At 46.7% G+C, this 17,564-nt stretch overlaps 1 protein-coding gene across 2 annotated transcripts in view; it reads left to right on the plus strand.

The window, feature by feature from the left end:
- Positions 1 to 532: 532 nt before the first annotated feature.
- The window catches only part of NCOR2 (nuclear receptor corepressor 2), a 268,387-nt gene continuing 251,355 nt past the window's right edge, over positions 533 to 17,564 (plus strand). For both annotated transcript variants that reach the window (XM_044440471.1, XM_044440470.1), the window contains exon 1: positions 533 to 1,126. The gene's annotated coding sequence lies outside the window, so the exon portion shown is untranslated. The remainder of the gene's footprint in view (positions 1,127 to 17,564) is intronic.

A 17,564-nucleotide genomic window follows, 5' to 3' on the forward strand; every position in this document is an offset into this window, starting at 1 on the left:
GCAGCAGCGATACTGCCCTCCTTCCCAATCGCACCTAATTGAAAAACAGAGAATAGAAATGTCAAAGATAGGCTGGACATGCACATGGCGGGCAAGTCGTGAGCAGAGCCGGCTGGGGCCGGGGGTCAGACGAGATGGCCCGGGAGGCCCCTTCCGGCTCGCTCTGTTTCTGTGAAGTCAGGCCCTCTGATCCTGCAGGTGCGTTCCCTTGGGAGGACACCTGGGCAGCAAGGAAGCGGTACTCTGAGCATGCTCAGAGGGCACCTGCACCGCTTGCTTCGCAGCCCCGCAAGTTGCGGGGCTGGGCCCGGGCCGAGAAGCAAGCCTTCCCACCCCCCTGCGGAGAGGCGCGCGTCTCGGGCCCTGGCTCGCCGTACCGGGGCACCGCGCGCCCGAGCGAGGCCCCACGCAGGCGCCTCTCCCCGCGCACGAGCGTGTGCAGAGCGCGCAAGCGGCTCCGGCCCCTTTAAGAGGGCGGCCGGGGGGGGGGGGAGGCGAGACTGTTGCGAGCGAGAGCTTAGCTGTTTGTTTGGTGTGCGCTTGCTTGCCGCCGCCGCCGGTGCTGCTGGGGAGCGTTTGAGCGAGAGCAGCTCTCGTTCGCTTTTCCTGTTCCTGCTCCGATTTCAAGCCTCAGCAGCAAAGGCAGAGGAAAATGGGGATCCCGAACTTGATTTGTTGCAAGGGCGTCTTTAAGAGAAAGTGCAGGAGTCCCTGCGCCGCCTTTTCCTCCTCTTCTTGCTTGTAGAATCAGACATCTTAGGAGAGAGGACAGATTTCCGAGCTCCCGAAGCAAAAAAACCATCCGGACTCTTTTTTGGATTTACAAAACAGGCCAGGCGGATGGAAAAGAAGGGCACTCCGAGGCCCCTTCTACAGCTTTTCTCTGGATCGATCTAAGGGATATATGTATACATTATCTGTCGATCTGCGTCTGTTGGATTAGCGTCCTCTCTTTGCTGACACACATTTTGCATCTCCGAAGACCCTTTTCCTCTGCACTTTGCTGATCTTTCCGAAATTAGAACGGGAGAGAAATCTAAGCACACACACAAAGGGATTAACAGTTAGAAAGAAGGCAGCAAACAGCAGCAGCGGTGGAGGGGAGAGGAGCTGGTTTTGCAAAAAGGTAAGGGGGAATATTGAGGGACGTCTCCCCCCCCTTCCCCAGTGCTCTCTCCCCCCGCCCCCCGCACCGAATACTTCGCATTGCTCAAAGGCAGAAAGGTAGATTTGGGTTTCGAATAGCGGCGTTGGCTCTCTTTCCCTCGCCTTGATCAGTTTCTCATAGGGATGTTGATCTCCTTTTTGTGGTTGTTTGCTGTTATTTTGCGCTTTACGTGTGTAATAGATCTGACTATTTTAAGACTTTGGAGAGGGAGGGGGGATTGGGTCTTATGGCATGAGTTCCTGCGTATGAGGAGAGAACCGAGGCGAGAGAAACCTAGCAAATCGGAGGATTGCAAAAACACGCACTCACAACACAGAAGAGCCTCTTGTTCCTTGGTGTTTTTCGCTTCCTTTCTTTGCATGCGTGACTAGTTCAGCTTGGAGAGAGGGTGGCAAGCGAGATGCGATTTATTTCCCATTGTCTAGACCTGGGAATTCCCCACGAACTGGACTGTTTGATTTGCTGAGTAATCTTAATTTGGCCTCGTATATGTATGTGCGATTAACACCAGGAAATCTGCACTGCTGAATTCTGGAAGTCTTGTAACACTTGCTTGTGAAAGTAATTTGCCCTGCAGTTTACTTTCGAGTAAGGCCGCAGTCCTGTGCATGCGCTCTTTATACCCGAGCCGATGCATGTTTACTCGGGAGTAAGTCCCGCTGAGTTCAGTGCATCTCCCTCCCAGTTCCAGGATGGCAGCCTTAATGACTTAGTGAGCATCTTCGTAAATGTGATTGCAGTCCCATCCAGTGCATGTTGACTCAGTGGGAGTTTACTCCCAGGTAAACATGCAGCTTTCAGTCCAATCCTGACACTGTTTACTTTCGGAGTTCTGTGATTTGTTTCCAAGGATGGCAGACCATCCCATGCACACATACTCGAAAGTGAGAACACGTGAACTCCGCAGGGCTTACCTTCAGCTAAATGTGCAGAGCATTGCGTGTGGAAAGAATGTGCCAGAGTCTCTCTTCCCAGAGAGGCACTTTTGTATGTCCACCTCCGAATTCTGCATAAGGGGGGGAAGGGACAACTTGTGTGAGCAGGATTCAAGACTCGAGGGAGGAAGGTGCTTGTGTATTTTGATTTGAGAATTGCAAGTCATCTGGTCCAACTTTTGAGTGCTTTGGGTTTTTCCAGAACAGAAAAGACCAGCCTGAGTCACAGCCATATGCAACCAGAACTTCTCTGCAACTCGACCCTTCATTGAAGGCAGTATCGACATGGAAATTCTCAAGCGAGAGTGGTGGAAACTGAGGCCGTTGGTTGCTCTCCCATCTGTTTACGCAGTCCAGTTGGCTTGATGTGGGTTTGGTGGCAGAGAGCCATTGGCCAGCTTATTTTTCCACCCACCGGCCACATGGCCCGCTTGTGACAGCAGGGCTGGGAGCCTGGGTTCCTTGAGTGAAAGGGGAGGCTCTCCAAGGCATGCGTGAGATGTTTGAGTTGGACGAGGGACTCTTATCTGTCTTGCAACTGGAAAACTTCTGAGCAAACTCATTTTGCTGTATTAGTTTGTGTTGTGTGCGTGCAGTGCAGACATTGGTGGATTGGTGGGGACAGGTTGAATAGCTTTGATGCCTGCGCTGATAAAATTGGTTGCTGGAAATGCTTCAGCACTGACCTGGGCTGTGGATGTGTAAATATTTGTCAGGTGGGCAGTGCTGGATTTCCAGGCTTCTGTATTAGAAGAAAAATCTAGTGTGCCCTTGTGAGGAGTTCTAAAGAGATTGTGTTCTTCCATCTTAACTCTCCCACCTAATTTGGTGGCTGAGGGCACTTCATGCTTGCCACCCAAAGGGCTTTTTTGTGTTTCCTGCCTGTGTGTGTGATCTATACAAGGTCTCCACTCCCAGCCACTGCCCGGACTCCTTTCCAAGGACTCCTTATAATGATACAACAACTGTATATTTAGAGAGACAAATGGGAGGAGAGAACTGAAATAATATTAATGAAATAAGTGCAAGGGTATTAATTAGGAAGGATATTTGAGTGTTCACAACTCTTCCTGCCAACATTTGTACCTGTTGTATTTGTTCAACTGATTACCAGCCTTTTTCGGCACCCAATTCGAGATGGTTGCTTTAACTTGTAGCCTGGGGTAGGAAACTTCTGATCTTCCAGATGTTCCTGGACATGACAGCTGGGGCTGATGGGAGTTGCAGGCCAGTGAGACCCTTAAGGCCACACATTACCTTCTGATATGGTCTCGATCCAGTGTAACCTTGGGAATGTCTCCTCCTCGGGAGGTATTTTTGCTTCAAGTATTTTGGGAGAGATGAGGCATAAATGGCTGTAGGAGAATTGCAGAGGGGCTTGAGTTTGGGGGCGGCACTTGTCTTGCAGCTTGACCCGTTGTTTTCTTTGGAAAAGGAGAGGCTTTCTAGGTCCCCGAGGACATTTCTTGCCCATACGCTTCCTCCACCCTTCTTGGAGTAGGTCCGCCCTGCACACACAAGCGTAGCTTTCCGTATCATTACCAGTGTGAAAAAGTGCCTTACACAGTCTCCTTCCGTGCCCTGCTGCTCACGCTGGCCTTGTGTTCCCAGTTCTCTTCCTGAACTTCAACCAGGAGTGTGGGACCTCAGGCCCGTGGGCCAAATCTGCTCCACCAGCCCGTTCCACAGTTGGCTAAGTGTAGGCGGTTTCCCGGCTTTTACATGGTTTCCCTGCCCCATCCGGAAAGGTGGAGTTGCCCCTCCGTTGCTGACAGTCTGAGCTCGCCACTAAAACAGAGAAGCATCGTGGGCCTTGCTGCTCTGGCCCTGCTATTGCTGGAATGTGGTACTTAGGACGTCTCCAAAAGGAGGCCCTGTCTCCACAAAAGAAGCTTCCATGGTTCTACAAGCTCTTCACTTGGTTCCATCTCAGAGGCTTCTGGTCATGTAGTCCAGGGCAGGAGGAGCAGTGGAGGCGGTCCTTGCCTCCTTGCCATGCATTTTTCACTGGACAGGCATTTTTGCCCGTCCAGTGATGGTGTTCTGAAGTGGGTGGGAAGGAGCTGGAAGCGGCCTCTGGGTGCCTTTTCAGGTCTCTTCTGCTCCCTGCCCCTGCAGCGCTGTCCCTCCCTGTGTAGCAACTTCTACGAGGTTGCATTTCCGACATGGGAAGTCAGCGGGCATGGTTCTTTCCGTGTGGGCTGTGAGTGGAAGGGGTGGGCCAGATTTCTGACAATGTTCAGGGGTCCCGAGGGGTTGCCCCCTCACCACCCTTCTTTCCAGACTTGCCTGGATATCATTTTGGAAACTCCAAGTGACATTAAATTAAAGGCAAGCTGCTTAAGGGAATGTGAACTGTAAGTCTAGTTCAGTAGAAGAAAACCTGCTTTGTAGGTCTGCCATCCCAGGCTCAGTCCCTCATGCTTCAGATAAAGTTGGGGAAACCCCTTTTTCGGCACAGCACGTGGTGTTAAGCTAGGAGGACCGACAGCCTAGCTTGGTTAGGGCAGCTCTCTTTGCCTGAAACCATTTCTCTGCCAAGGAACCCCTTGTGGGTCTGCTCTGCAGGCCTTTGTGTATTTTGGAGGCTCGTGGAACCTTGTGTATTTGCAGTATTTACGTCACACGCCACATCTAAGCAAATTGCAGAGCGGTGAACAACAAAACATAAGCAAGAGCTTAAAAAACGAGATCCAGAGTACGAATAAAAAGTCGTGGCTGGTCAATCAAAGAAGACGTGTGGAAATCAAGATGTCTTCAGCGTATGTTGGAAACAAGGGATGTTGGGGCCTGGCAGGTGGTTTGGCAGAAAGGGGAGTCGCCACAGCAGAAGCTCTGCTTCAGGCGGACTCCGGTCGGCACAGGACAGTGAAGTGCACCTCATCTGATGAAGTCAACAGCCAGGTGTGTTGGTCAGGCAGAAGGTACGTTCACGCATATTCGAATCTCCAGTAGCAGAAGTGCGGATCTGGACCAGAAGCAGGCAGGCAGCTGGCATAGGCCCTGCACAAAGCAGTTGCGCACGGGAAAGTGGCAGCTCTTGACAGCGCAGGAGGGACCCTCGTCAGTGCAGGGGGGTCCCTGCTATCAAGAGCTCCAGTGCGTCACCGTTTTTATTTTATTTATTTATTGCAAGCATTGGTATCCCGTCCTTCCGCACAAGCGCTCAGGACGGCTTACAGAGTACAAAATTCTGAAAATACAATAATAAAGTTGCTGGAGTGGATGAGCAAGAAGCTGCTGGCGCGTTCCTGGCCCCCCCCCCCCCCCCGGCCACACGGGCCTGCGTGTCATCCAGCGGGGCTCCCATGTTCGCAGTGCCCGTTGGGCCTGGGCACTGCCCCGTGGGAACAGAGCCACCTTCTCCATCGGGTTGTCTGCCAGAGGTCGTGGCCTTCAGCCCCCGTCTCCCCTAGCGGCGCGGCCAGTGCGCTGGGATGGCCAGTTTTGCGGAGCCTGGGCTTGGACCCTCGGTTCTTTCCTCGTGCCTGCAGCCATTGCAGGGGAAGGTGTCGCAGAGCCACCATGCAAGCTGTTTTCCTGGCAGTGACCCTGATATGCCTCGGGGGGGGGGGCAGAGTCTTTGGAAGACCACTTGGCCTATGGCGCAGGCCTGGCCTGAACAGCAGCGGGCAACTTTGGGGGAGTCCTGGGGTGACGTTTCCCCGCCCCCCCCCCCGAGGCACTATTCCCCATCTGTGCCTTCCCTTCGGATGATGAAAAGATATTTTAGATGGCTTATGGAGCAGCTAAACTTGCAGAAAGGATAAAACGTGGTCAGACTGGCGTATTGGGATGCCAATCAACAACAAGAATAATTAGAAGAATTCTTCCTCGATTTGGGGGTGGGGTGACTGTAGTAGCGGCACCAGGAGCCCCTGTGGCTGGTCCCTGGCCTGAAGCCCAAGAGTTGTCGCTGTGGGGTGAGGTGCAGTTGACTTCATGGGTTGCTTTAGGCCACTGTGCGAATGACTGAGCTTTTATGCTTAGCTGGGGAAGGGAGACTCCTGTCTTGCAGCAGAGCGACAGTTGGTTCTGTTTCCTGCATTACGTCATTTGGAGTCCACTGTGGAATGCTTTGGAGGCCTCTTTGTGCTGGTGCTGACTTGTGTTCCGTCGATTTGCTAACGTAAAATAAACAAATCACGTTGTGCAATTCCTAATCCGCTTTTATGGGTTTGAGCTCTACTCTGACTTCTGTTCTCGTTTTGGCACAGAATTTGCTAGCAGGTTGCCACAAAGGTGGGAACTGGCTATGTGTGTATTTATTAATTATATGGCTTGTAAGGATGGTTGGCTGATCAGCTCTCCCTCCCCCTCACAGTCCTGGGCAAATCCTTTGAGCTGTAAAAGCAAGAAGTTGGTGTGTCAGGACTTCCCCAAATTTATTGTTGACTGTTGATGTAACTTACAACTCTGTCATTGCAAAACTGTCTTGACCTTTTGTGGTTTGAGTAATGAACATGGCTCCACTTCAACAGATTGTTTAAGTAGTGGTGTGTATAATATAGATAGTTTCATTGTATGTATTGTGTTGAAAGAGCATTTTGCATGGAATTTTATTTATTTATTTATTTATTTATTTATTAAAACATTTTTATGCCGCCCCATTCGCCGAAGCCTCGGGGCGGCTTACAACAAATAAGTTAACTAACATTTTAAAATATATACATTAAAATAAATTACAAATATACAATATAAAATAAGCCGCCCTGGCCAGAAAAATTCAATAATATTAACATTTAAAATGCTGCTTGAATAAAAAGGTCTTCGCCTGGCGCCGAAAAACAAATAACGACGGCGCCAGGTGGACCTCTCTGGGGAGCACGTTCCATAACTTAGGCGCCACCGCTGAGAAAGCCCTCCTCTGAGTAACCACCCTCCTAATTTCTTTCACGGAGGGCTCCCGGAGAAGGGCCTCTCCCTCCGATCTGAGGGGGCGACTGGGCATATATGGATGTAAGCGCTCCTTCAGCATGGACAGACAATAGCCTAGTTCACATATTGTGCTAAATCAGCCTTCTCCAACCTGGTGTCAACCCCTGGAAGAAGTTTTTGATCAAACAACTAGTGTCATGTGAAGCAAACAGACAATGTTTCATCTTAACTATGATTTGTGTGAAACAAGCCAATTTGAAACTGTGTTCTGTGCTGATGGCTCCTTTCAGTAAAACAGTTAAACTGAGCCACAGTTTATGGTTTGGACATAACAGTAAAGAGGTTAATTGAAACCAGAAGTGAAAGTTTCTGAGTGCTTTGTGGATGCGCCTGAAGAATAGAGGGGAGTGGGGGGCGTATAACCCTAGGCCTTGCCCAGCTTCATTCTTGTCATGCTAAACTATGGTTTAGTATAACGTCTGGACATAGCCATTCCTTGACTCAAACCCACACTACTCAAAATCCAAACATGCCTACTCATTGAAAAGCACTCAGGAAAGTGATAGCTTTTCCCCTGCCAGTCCTAAAATACACTTCTCTTTGTGTGCCAGCGTGTTAAAATTCTGCACTCTGTCCTTTCAGCCGACATGTTTCAGGTAGCTGCGTCTTCAAATTTCTTCTATAACTGATTTTCAGTTAATTACTAGTATGGAGAGCCATTAGCGGCTTTTAAGGAAATGCCTGCTATTTGCCAGCAAGTTGGAGAACCTGGAGAGCTTGGTCTTCTCCGCTTGGAGCGGCCTTCTACCAAGGGGGAATCAGCTCCCAGGTACCCACTGTTTCCTTCTGGCACCAGGCAAAAACCGCTTTCATTCACCCGGTATTTCACCAGTTAATATTTTTAATCCTCTTAATTTTAATTTTTTGCCTCCATTACATGTTTCTGTATTTTACTGCTTCTGTAGCCTGGATTAACTTGACCATAACCCTGAGGGTTTATTGTGGACCTGTTGTTGCTGTTTTAGTGTTGTTCTTTTGATTTCAATGTAGCATTTTTTGTTTGCATATTGAGTATGTAAACTGCCCAGAGAGTCACCTTGACTAATGGGGGGTACAGAAATTAAACAAACGAACAAAATGCCATCTTATGATAATTATAAGTAAATGGAAGCGGCGGAGGAGCCTTGGAAGTACTCTGGAGTAAATGCCACAGTCTTTGGGCTATTGGGCAGTGCAAAACTGTGTGGCAGTTAAATAAATAATAAATAAGGCGAGGTGCGTGTTTGCCAGGCAGCTGAGCAGAGGATGGTCCTTTGACTTCAAGGGGAAAGGTTGCATCTCTCACAAGCTGCTGAGCAAACATTAACCAACGGGAAGAGCGAACAGCTCTTGCAGACTCACTCAAAAGTCACAGAAGCGTCCAATGTCCTTTATGGCCCATGGAAATAATGGCTGTTAAAATAGATAAAACTTGGAAGTGAAGGTTTGGGCTACTGAATGCTTTGGCTAATTTTGTGTGTTCCAACTTGCAATTTTTCAGTATGGTCTATTTGGTGGTGATGTTCCTCTTTTTCTTTCACTTGTCTCTAGCCCAAATTACTGGCTTGTTGAGTAAGTTCCTGGCATTTATCTGCTTCTGTCTGGCTTTGAACTTCGAGGTTTCTTCAGTCTGCCAAATATTTTCCCCTTATCTTAGGTCTCCTATTGTTTCTGCTCAGGCGAGCAGGCCTTCGGGTCCTTTGCTTTGTTTCCGATTGCCGTGCAGTTACTGCTTTCGAGTAGCACAGCACCCTTTGAAACAGGACCCGTGAAACAGCCCTCTTGTTCAGGAGCTTTGGGACAACACATCTTTTGGCAGATGTGAGCATCTGTGTTCTCCTTTCCAGGTGATGCTTGCGAGTTCCTTTCCCCTTCCTAGATGATGATGATAATATTTTAATTTATTACATTTTTGGATATTGTCAGCCTGTGTGCATTAAATGTGTTGCATTGACCTGGATATCTGATGGAAAACTAACCAAAACCAGAAATAGCTCTTGCATTCCGTTCATCCCTACAAAGTCTTAGTTAAACAAGGTGTGCAAACTGGGTCATTGTTTTCTTAAGTTTTGTAATTTATACCTCACCTGAAAATGTTGGGATATAGATCTTGAGCACCAGATATGTATATATTTCAGCTTCCTTAGGTCCATGGGTGATCCAGTTGGCATTTTGCTCTAGAGATCGTGTGCAATGCATAGAAAGTATTTGTGGTATACATAAAGTGGGTGTGTGAAACGAGAGTAGCACACCAGCAGATCTGAACTGACACACGGGGCTGTGTGTCCCTGCCTGGAACGGCTGGTGATCTCTTGACACTTTTGAATTACTTCTCATTCCTCCCCAGTGCTTAGGGTCTTGTTGCAAATAAGTCAAGGCCCCTAAGTGCAAACTTACCATGGTTAAAAAAATAACTGTGCAAAAATAAAGTTTACAGTACCTGTTTCAGTGGAGGTGATACCTTGAGGCTCTTTAACTGAGGCAGTAGGTGCTGTTCGGTACTCTGAAATGTATTCCATTCTACTTCGGTGTTTGAAGTAGAATTGTAACCCGGAGCTGGGATCCGGAGAGGTGCTAGTTAGAGCTGGTGTCGCTTTAGCACCGCCATCGTGATGAAATGAGCATCCGCTGCGAATATGCTTGATGGCATCTCTGCCTCAGCTCCTTTCTCTCTGCCACTGTAAGATGGGGACACTCATCCTGGCCTTCCCTGCAAGGCGGCTGCAAGGTTTGCAGCCAGGCAATGCCCCGAGGAGCTTCAAAGAGTGACACCTTGTGCTAGGAGTTAGTGCAAAATGCCTTGTTGACGACCTTATGTACCAGTGAAGTCTCCTTGTGCGTCTTCCAGTTGGCATTTAAAGGTTTTTCCGCTGATCTATCTCTATAAAAGCCACTTTTGAACTTCTGATTGCTCTTGAATGTGGCCAAGAAGTCACTGTGTGAATGAAGGGGTGGGGCTTGCGCAGGTAAGAACTGATCTGATTCCAAGTGGGTTGTAGTTGAGAAGGATAGGGAATAAACAAGTTTAGCCTGCGTTCTGGTTTCCTTCTGTGTTAATGGCATTCCCTGCTTTTGAGGAAATGCAAGGCTGTGCGTTTGGGGATACAGCTGGAGGGGAGCATAACCTCACACTTGGCCTGAAAGCAGGTGGCCCTGTTCTCGTGGACAAATCTGGACCTCAATACTTGGTCGTGTGGAGTACCTCAATACACAATCTCAGTAACTGGTCCTGCGGTCCTGCACTGGTCTCGGTAATATTCCTACAGGATTTGTGCTCTCCTCTCCTCCTTATTATTTTTATTTTTATTAAACATTTCTATGCCGCCCCTTGCCGAAGCCTCATGAGGTTCTTGAAACACACATACTGCACTCCTTAGAATGATGTGAATTTTCTTAGATTGCCCCGAGACCAGTGGATTGGGCTGCTTGTACAAATCAGCCAAACTTTACCTCCTCAAGAATCTCCAAATTCTACCTCGAAGCTTGTTCTGATTCCTGGCCATATCAGATTGCGATTTTCGCTTTGCTTTTTGCATGAAGCCTCATCCATTGTATGACCAAAGACCGAACGTGTGCCTCTGTTAAGCTTTCTCATGTGCATATTTTTATCCAATTGGTTAAAGCATATTTGGGCTCATTTTTACAAAGCATGAGCTTTTCCACATGCATTTCTTGAATGTATTCATTTTGAAAGCATTTTGTTTTGTCTGCAAATGGTATCCCCAAGCGTGGAAATCTGTGAACTTCCACTGTGCATTCTATTTGTGTCAGAGAGGTGCAAAGAGAGCAAATTCTAGAACAAGCCAAGCTGGAATGAATTTTTGGTATCTCTGTGTGTGTGTGTGTGTAAGTACACACACGCACACACATACACCATGTACGCACAGATTTCTCCCTTTAACCTTCCATGTAATTTGTTCACCAGCCTTGGTATTTGTTTAACTCCAGTAACTGTACTGCATCGGAGAGTCTCCGCTTTTATTCATTGGCCTGGTCGAATTTCAGATGCCACTGCTCAGAAGAATCTCTCTCCTTGGTTCACTGAAATCTATGAGGGGCCTGACTCTCTGTCTCATCTAGGAAGGATGTTGAGGTTGTTTGAACTTTATGCTCCTGAGCTCTGGAATTTATTCCTGAAAAAGGACTGCCTGAATGGGTCTCAGGGCATAAACAGGAGCCAAATGATGCCACAGCCAAGTTGGAACCAGTCTGGAGCTGGAACACCGTTCATTCCTTGCATGAAAGAAACATGGGTTGAAATAGGAACGTTTTTAGGAAGTAAGTGGAAACTTGTCTCTTCAGGATGTCCTTTGCGTTGTGAATTACGGTGTTGCCTTTTCTGTACAGGCTTTATGCCCCTTCCCCCATGTTTGTTTTCTGTATTTTTTATTTCTTCTTCATTGTGTCTCATCTTTAGGAAACTCTGGAAAGATGGCTGGCTAAATGTAGACTTATCTGTCGGTGAATGACCACAGGGGCTCTTAGCACCGAAGCCATTTCATATTTACCATTTCTGGTTCAAAATGAGAACCGCTCCAATCAGTTGATTAACTCTTTGCTGATGATTGTGTTCACTCCAAACTCGGAATGTCTGTGTATCTAAATTCACTTGTATAGGAAGTTTCTGGCTCCCAGAGCTGGATTTTCCTTAGGTCTGAAACCCAGACCTCCACTGTGGTTAGCCAGACCGAGTTTGCTTTTGATACATAAGCCTTTTTTTTTTCTTAACACAAACGAGCATAAAAACTCGACTGGAGACTGCTGTATGGGTGAGGCCTTAATGCGTCAGAGAATTCCATTTTAATTGCCTGTTTTCATCAGGCTCTGATCTCCCGGAATGTTTGCCTCGGAGCTACTCCGCCTTGAACTTTAAAAAGAAAATAGATGGTTAGTTCAAATGGCTTAGTGGCGTTAGCCTTGGGAGAGCAAGTACAACATAACTCTTGAAAAATACTTGCTTTTTCTCTCTCTTCCCCCTCCCTGCTTCCCCAACACATGGCTTGTATGAAAAATATTTGTGTTTTGGCTTTCCTGTAGTGAGAAAACTGTTGTAAAAAGGCAGGGCTGGGATGTCTGTCATAAGTCGTGCTGTTGTTGGCCAACTCGTAGCTGGTACCTAGGAGAGCTGGCAACTCGCTGGCAGAGCGCCCGCCCTCCCATCATGCAACACTCTCATCCCCAGCCAGAGACAGGAATGTATAAGAATTCCGGTTGGGAGATCACTATCTGGTGGATTTTCCCGGTTCCGCCACTGATTTCTGCTGGCCTCCCTGATGTCGATCTGACTTTTAGGTACTTGAGCCATTTTTCATTTTTTTAATGGCAGCACTTGGCACACTCAGAAAGAACTGGTCCTGAAGTTTGTGCAGATTGAAAAGAATAATGTTTAAAAATGCAGTCAAATGCCCATCTGCACACTTACAGGGGGCCAAAATGAGAAGCTTTGCCTTGCCAGTGACGCGGGAAGCGGCTTCTGTCATAGGGCAGTAGGTTAAATTATCGCTTGGCTTTCCTTGATGGCTGTCAAAAGATGAGCTGCTAAATGAAAGCGAAGTAGCAAATTGCTTGCAAGAAGGGGCAGCCAGTAGATCATCCCCTTTCCAGTGTGATCTTCATGCTTTTAATATCTGACCTAACAGTTGTCACTTCCTGGAACTTTTCCCACCTTTTCTGGGTCTCTGGTTACTTGGGAAAGCAGAAAAGTGCCATCCACCGCATGAATGGGAGCTGTTTTAACAGGAGCTGTCAAAACTCCTGCTTTGCTTTAAAATGAGGTTTTGGGTAGGGCTAAACGGGAAAATTAGGAACAAATAAAAATATGCAAATGGTTTGCAGGCGCGCACACACACACAAAATACAATCTGGGGCAGTCTGTCACTGTTGGAAATGCTGCAGAATTCAGCGAGGCTCAAACAAAGCGGAGTTCCCAGAAGAGACTATCCCTTAACCAGAAGACATTCTGAATAGCAGACTTCAGAAACAGTGCTGGGCTACATGGACCAGCGGGTAAATAACACCACAGCCATCCCAGTTCAGTCTCTGACCCTGTGCTCCCGAACTGGTGTGTATGGATAAATGAGAATTCTGTTATTTGCTGGCAAAGCATGCAAGGTTGCCCTGTTCCAAACCTTGAGGGTGCCTCAGACGTTTTAATAGTACACCTGCAGTCTTCCTGCTGCAGAAGGATGCTAAAATATTGGAAAATACACAGCAGTAGAGCATCAGTTGCAGTTGCGAGGCAAATTGTACTGCTTACTGGTTGCCCTGGGACAAAATTCTCCCTGAGATTTTTTTTCCTTTTAAGAAATGAATGCCTTGAGCAAATGCAACAGTTTTCATTTCCTGTAGAAGCTGCATCAACGTAGATTTATCTGTGCTGTACTTTTAGGTTACTCGCTTCTCCTCTGTGTACTGGCGCTTTGCTGACTTGGTGTTTTTGATTTCAGCAATGTATTAACCTGCTGCCTCCACAGGCAAAATTGGACAGACTTGCCAAGTTCACATTTTCCCATGATCTGCTGGATGATTTCTCTTTTATTACTATGATTATTTAATAATGGTATGGAAATAAAAGGTAATGCTCAAAAGAAAACCATCAAGTCGAGTGGTGGTGACTTCAGGGAGTGCAGGTGTGGAAAGTGGAACAAAACAAGGGACTCATCGCCGAGGTGTTTCTAAACAAAGTGCAAACATTTGGGAACATGCTGGGGAAATGCGATGGCTCTCCATGAAATGTGACGTAAAGAAAACCACGTATTTTTTTCAAACTTGTGGATGTAGTTGGTCAAACATGTAGCAGCCTTTTTGCATTCAAACAGTGGCCTGACTCACATGCCACGACAATCCAGGGTTGTCTCTCTCCCAACAAACCATAATTCCAGGCTTGCTCCCAATGCAAAATAACCCAGAGACAACATATTCCTGGGTTGTTTAGCCCCGCCTGCTCGGAGTGGGAGTGAGTGGGCAACAGGAGCCAGAGTGCGTGCCAGAGTTTGAACCAGGGTTGTGATGTGAGGACTGGGCCAAGGCGCCTCTCCACTGTGGCTTCTGTAGACATGACAATGCGCAGGTGCCTCTTCATGGTGTGGAAGCAGGGAGAGGCCCTTCTCCAGGAACCCTCCATGCAAGAAATTAGGAGGGTAGGTACTCGGAGGAGGGCTTTCTCTGCGGTGGCGCCCAATCTATGGAATGCGCTCGCCAGAGAGGTCCGCCTGGCACCATCATTATTTGTTTTTCGGCGCCGGGTGGACCTTTTTATTTAAACGTCATTTTAATTGTTAACAATATTTGCTTATTTATCTGGCCAGGGCGACTTCTTTTACATTGTTATTTATTTTATATTGTTAATTTTATATTGTTATTTTTGTATTTTTTTGTATTTTATTGTGTTGTAAGCCGCCCCGAGGCTTTGGCAAGGGGCAGCATAGAAATGCTTTAATAAATAAATAAATTAATTAATTAAAAAAAAATATCCTTTGGGGTCAGGTGTCTTCCTTTCCCTCCCTCCCTCCCTCCCTCCCTCTGGCATCTCTGCTTCTCTTTTTTCAGTTAGACGTAACTGTGGTTAGTGTAAATTTCACACAGAACACGGGCAAGGGTTAGCCCATTGTGCCGTTTTGAAATTTGTTTCTCCGCATGGTCGCAGACTGTGATTTGGTGGTGAAGTCATGCCAAGCACAGCGTCAGGACTAAAAGAGGGTGGGAGGAAGTGCCTATAAAGCCCACAAGATAGTCCCAACCCTAAGCTCTTTTTAGGGGATCTGGCAGTGTTGCAGAGAGCCAGTATCAAAACTGCCAACACTTTTCTGTCCCGTATGGTTTATCGAACAGGCTCTGATGCATTTCATTCCTGTATTTGCAAGGAAAACTCATTTCCTCTTCACTTGTGCTTTATTGCTTCTGTATAGGCATTCCTTAAGGACTTTTCTTTTCAGTGCCGGCTTTAACTGAGATTGCACATAGTTTAGCCGTTCAGTGCATTCTGTATGCTTGTTCATGTGGCAATGCCATCTTTTCTTGCCTTCGATCTTGTTTGCATGTTACTTGGTGAGATGATAGCCTGAAATGTGACTAAAAATAAAAAGCTTGTTTATATATTTTTGATGAGATTGCTCATTTAAAATTAGCCCATGGGCCGTTTGTATTTGCTTACAAATAAAAGCAACATTGGGAGGAAAAACCTATGTTTGTAACCGTACAGGGACAGCAAGCAAGGTTAAATGCCAGAGCAGCATGCTGCTTTTTTCAGGCATCCCGGGTCTAATTTTGAAAATGGTCTTTAAAAAGTACTGCACTCTTGTTAACATTATGCCCCTCCAGACAGAACTAACACCACATCCAAACAACTGAGCTAGTGTGCCAGAACTGGCTGAGTCAGGATTGCTTTGCCCCCCCCCACACTAAAATTACAGTAAAAGATTGTATGTATCAATGTTTCCATATTCTCAAATCACAAGGGCAGAGTCTTAAAGCAAAGGGTGTTCCTGTTTCAGCCTTCTTAGTCTCAGAATGTTATATTTCGGTAGGATGCAAATCTTAGAGAATATGTAAGTAAAATTTGCCTTTCTCCAAGGACTGAGGCATGGTTTCCATACATCTGCAAAGCATTTTATGTGCTGCTTTCCATCCTGGATCTGAATTGGATGTGTCCTTTGCTTCTAGGAGTTATGGCCTCTACCTTTATTCATCAGTCTGCTTGCACTGGAAACTGTTTACTTCCCCAGTTTTTGACCAGTACTGCTGCACCTGCTGTTGTTCGATGTTGATGTTAGATGATGGACTTGAGCAGGTAGAGGTGGCTTGTCGGCTAAATACAGAAGCCTCTTGGCAATCTTGAAGGCCCCGATGAAAAAAATTGAAGAGTAACATCACTTCCGCACACACACGCTGCCTCTTCAAGGCGGCACGAGGTTTATTTTCATTTTCTCTGAGCAGCAGTTTTCTGGGCTGAGAAGGTAGCCTGCGTCCTTCAGCCTGTGCAGACATGTTTATGACTAGATCTGTCTGGGCTGGTTGAGAAACTTTGGTGGGACATGAAGTTCTCCAAACAAGTCCCGAGCTTTCCGCGTTGGCTTTGTAGTGTATTTTGTTCCAACCTGACTTCTTCTGGTTTTGCTCATTCTCTCTCCTGTAAATGAAGCAATGTTGTGTTAATAAGGATTTCCTTTGGCCACTAAAGCGAATGGTTGGTTGTCCTTTGGAAGGGTATGAATGGAGGCTTATTAAGCGTGAAATGGCTTATTTCTTGAACAGAATGGCAAAGTTGAAATTTGGGAGTGGAAATATTGCTGATTCGTTCACAGGTGAGAAAAGACTTGGTCAAGGATGTGGATTTGAACTGGAGATTATGATTATTATTATTATTATTAGAACATTTCTATGCTGCCCCTTGCCGAAGCCTCGGGGCGGCTTACAAACACAATAAAATACAAAAATAACAATATAAAGTTAAAATTAACAATATAAAATAAATAAAAATATAAAATATAAAAGAAGTCGCCCTGGCCAGATAAATAAGCAAATATTGTTAACAATTAAAGTGACGTTTACATAAAAAGGTCTTCACCTGGCGCCGAAAAACAAGTAACGACGGTGCCAGGCGGACCTCCCTGGGGAGCGCATTCCATAGACTGGGCGCCACTGCAGAGAAAGCCCTCCTCCGAGTACCCACCCTCCTAATTTCTTTCACGGAGGGTTCCCGGAGAAGGGCCTCTCCCGCCGACCTCAAGGGGCAGTCGGGCATATATGGATGTAAGCGCTAAGCCCTGAGGCTGGGACTTGGGTGGACCAGTGTCTGGAGTCTTTTTAAGTCATAGAAAGATTAAAGGCAAGGAACCCCACCCATCTGTCCTTGTTTTTGATTGCACTTATTACAGGATCCTATTAAAAAGGCTTGGCTAATGGAACGCAAAGATCAGGATTAGACACCCAAGCAAAAGCAACTTTTAGCTTTGCTTGTTCATGATTCTGTATGGTTGGGATAAGTGTCCACTGGGGAGAAAGGGGGTTAGATCTGCCTTGGATACCACATGGGGTGAATAAATAAAGGTTCGATAAAGGAAGCAAGGACCCAGACCTTGGGCACACAGGATATTGGCCTGTATTAACCACCTGGACCATTGTGCCTCATTCTACTTCTGTTTTTTGCTGGAAAGACCAGTTGTTATAGAAGTATCAAGAACCAAGACAAGTAGAAGACACACCACAGCAGCTGTTTTCATGCTGTGTTGAGGTGAGAAATCTTTTTCTTGCGAAAGCATGTGCCCGCTTTCTTGTTAGCCGTACAGCTAATGGCAGAATTCTAATTTCAAAATTCTGGGAAGCCGTCTCTCTGCTTGTGGCCCCAGCGGGGCTATAAATTAGGAGAAGATATATCAGTCTTCAGTGGAAACCAAACTCGTGTTCTTCAGCACAAGCAACCATTTCGAACTTGGGTGGTAACAAGTCCAAGGGCTGGCAGAAGTTCGTGGATATAATGTTCTGTACTAGAACCACCTGTCCCAGGAAGCTTATGTAGGGCTCTCTGCCAGTAGAAAAGCTGAGCT

This window comes from Varanus komodoensis, unplaced genomic scaffold (genome assembly GCF_004798865.1).
Source record: "Varanus komodoensis strain SLA01 unplaced genomic scaffold, ASM479886v1 scaffold38, whole genome shotgun sequence".
In the NCBI taxonomy this organism is placed as follows: domain Eukaryota; kingdom Metazoa; phylum Chordata; class Lepidosauria; order Squamata; family Varanidae; genus Varanus; species Varanus komodoensis.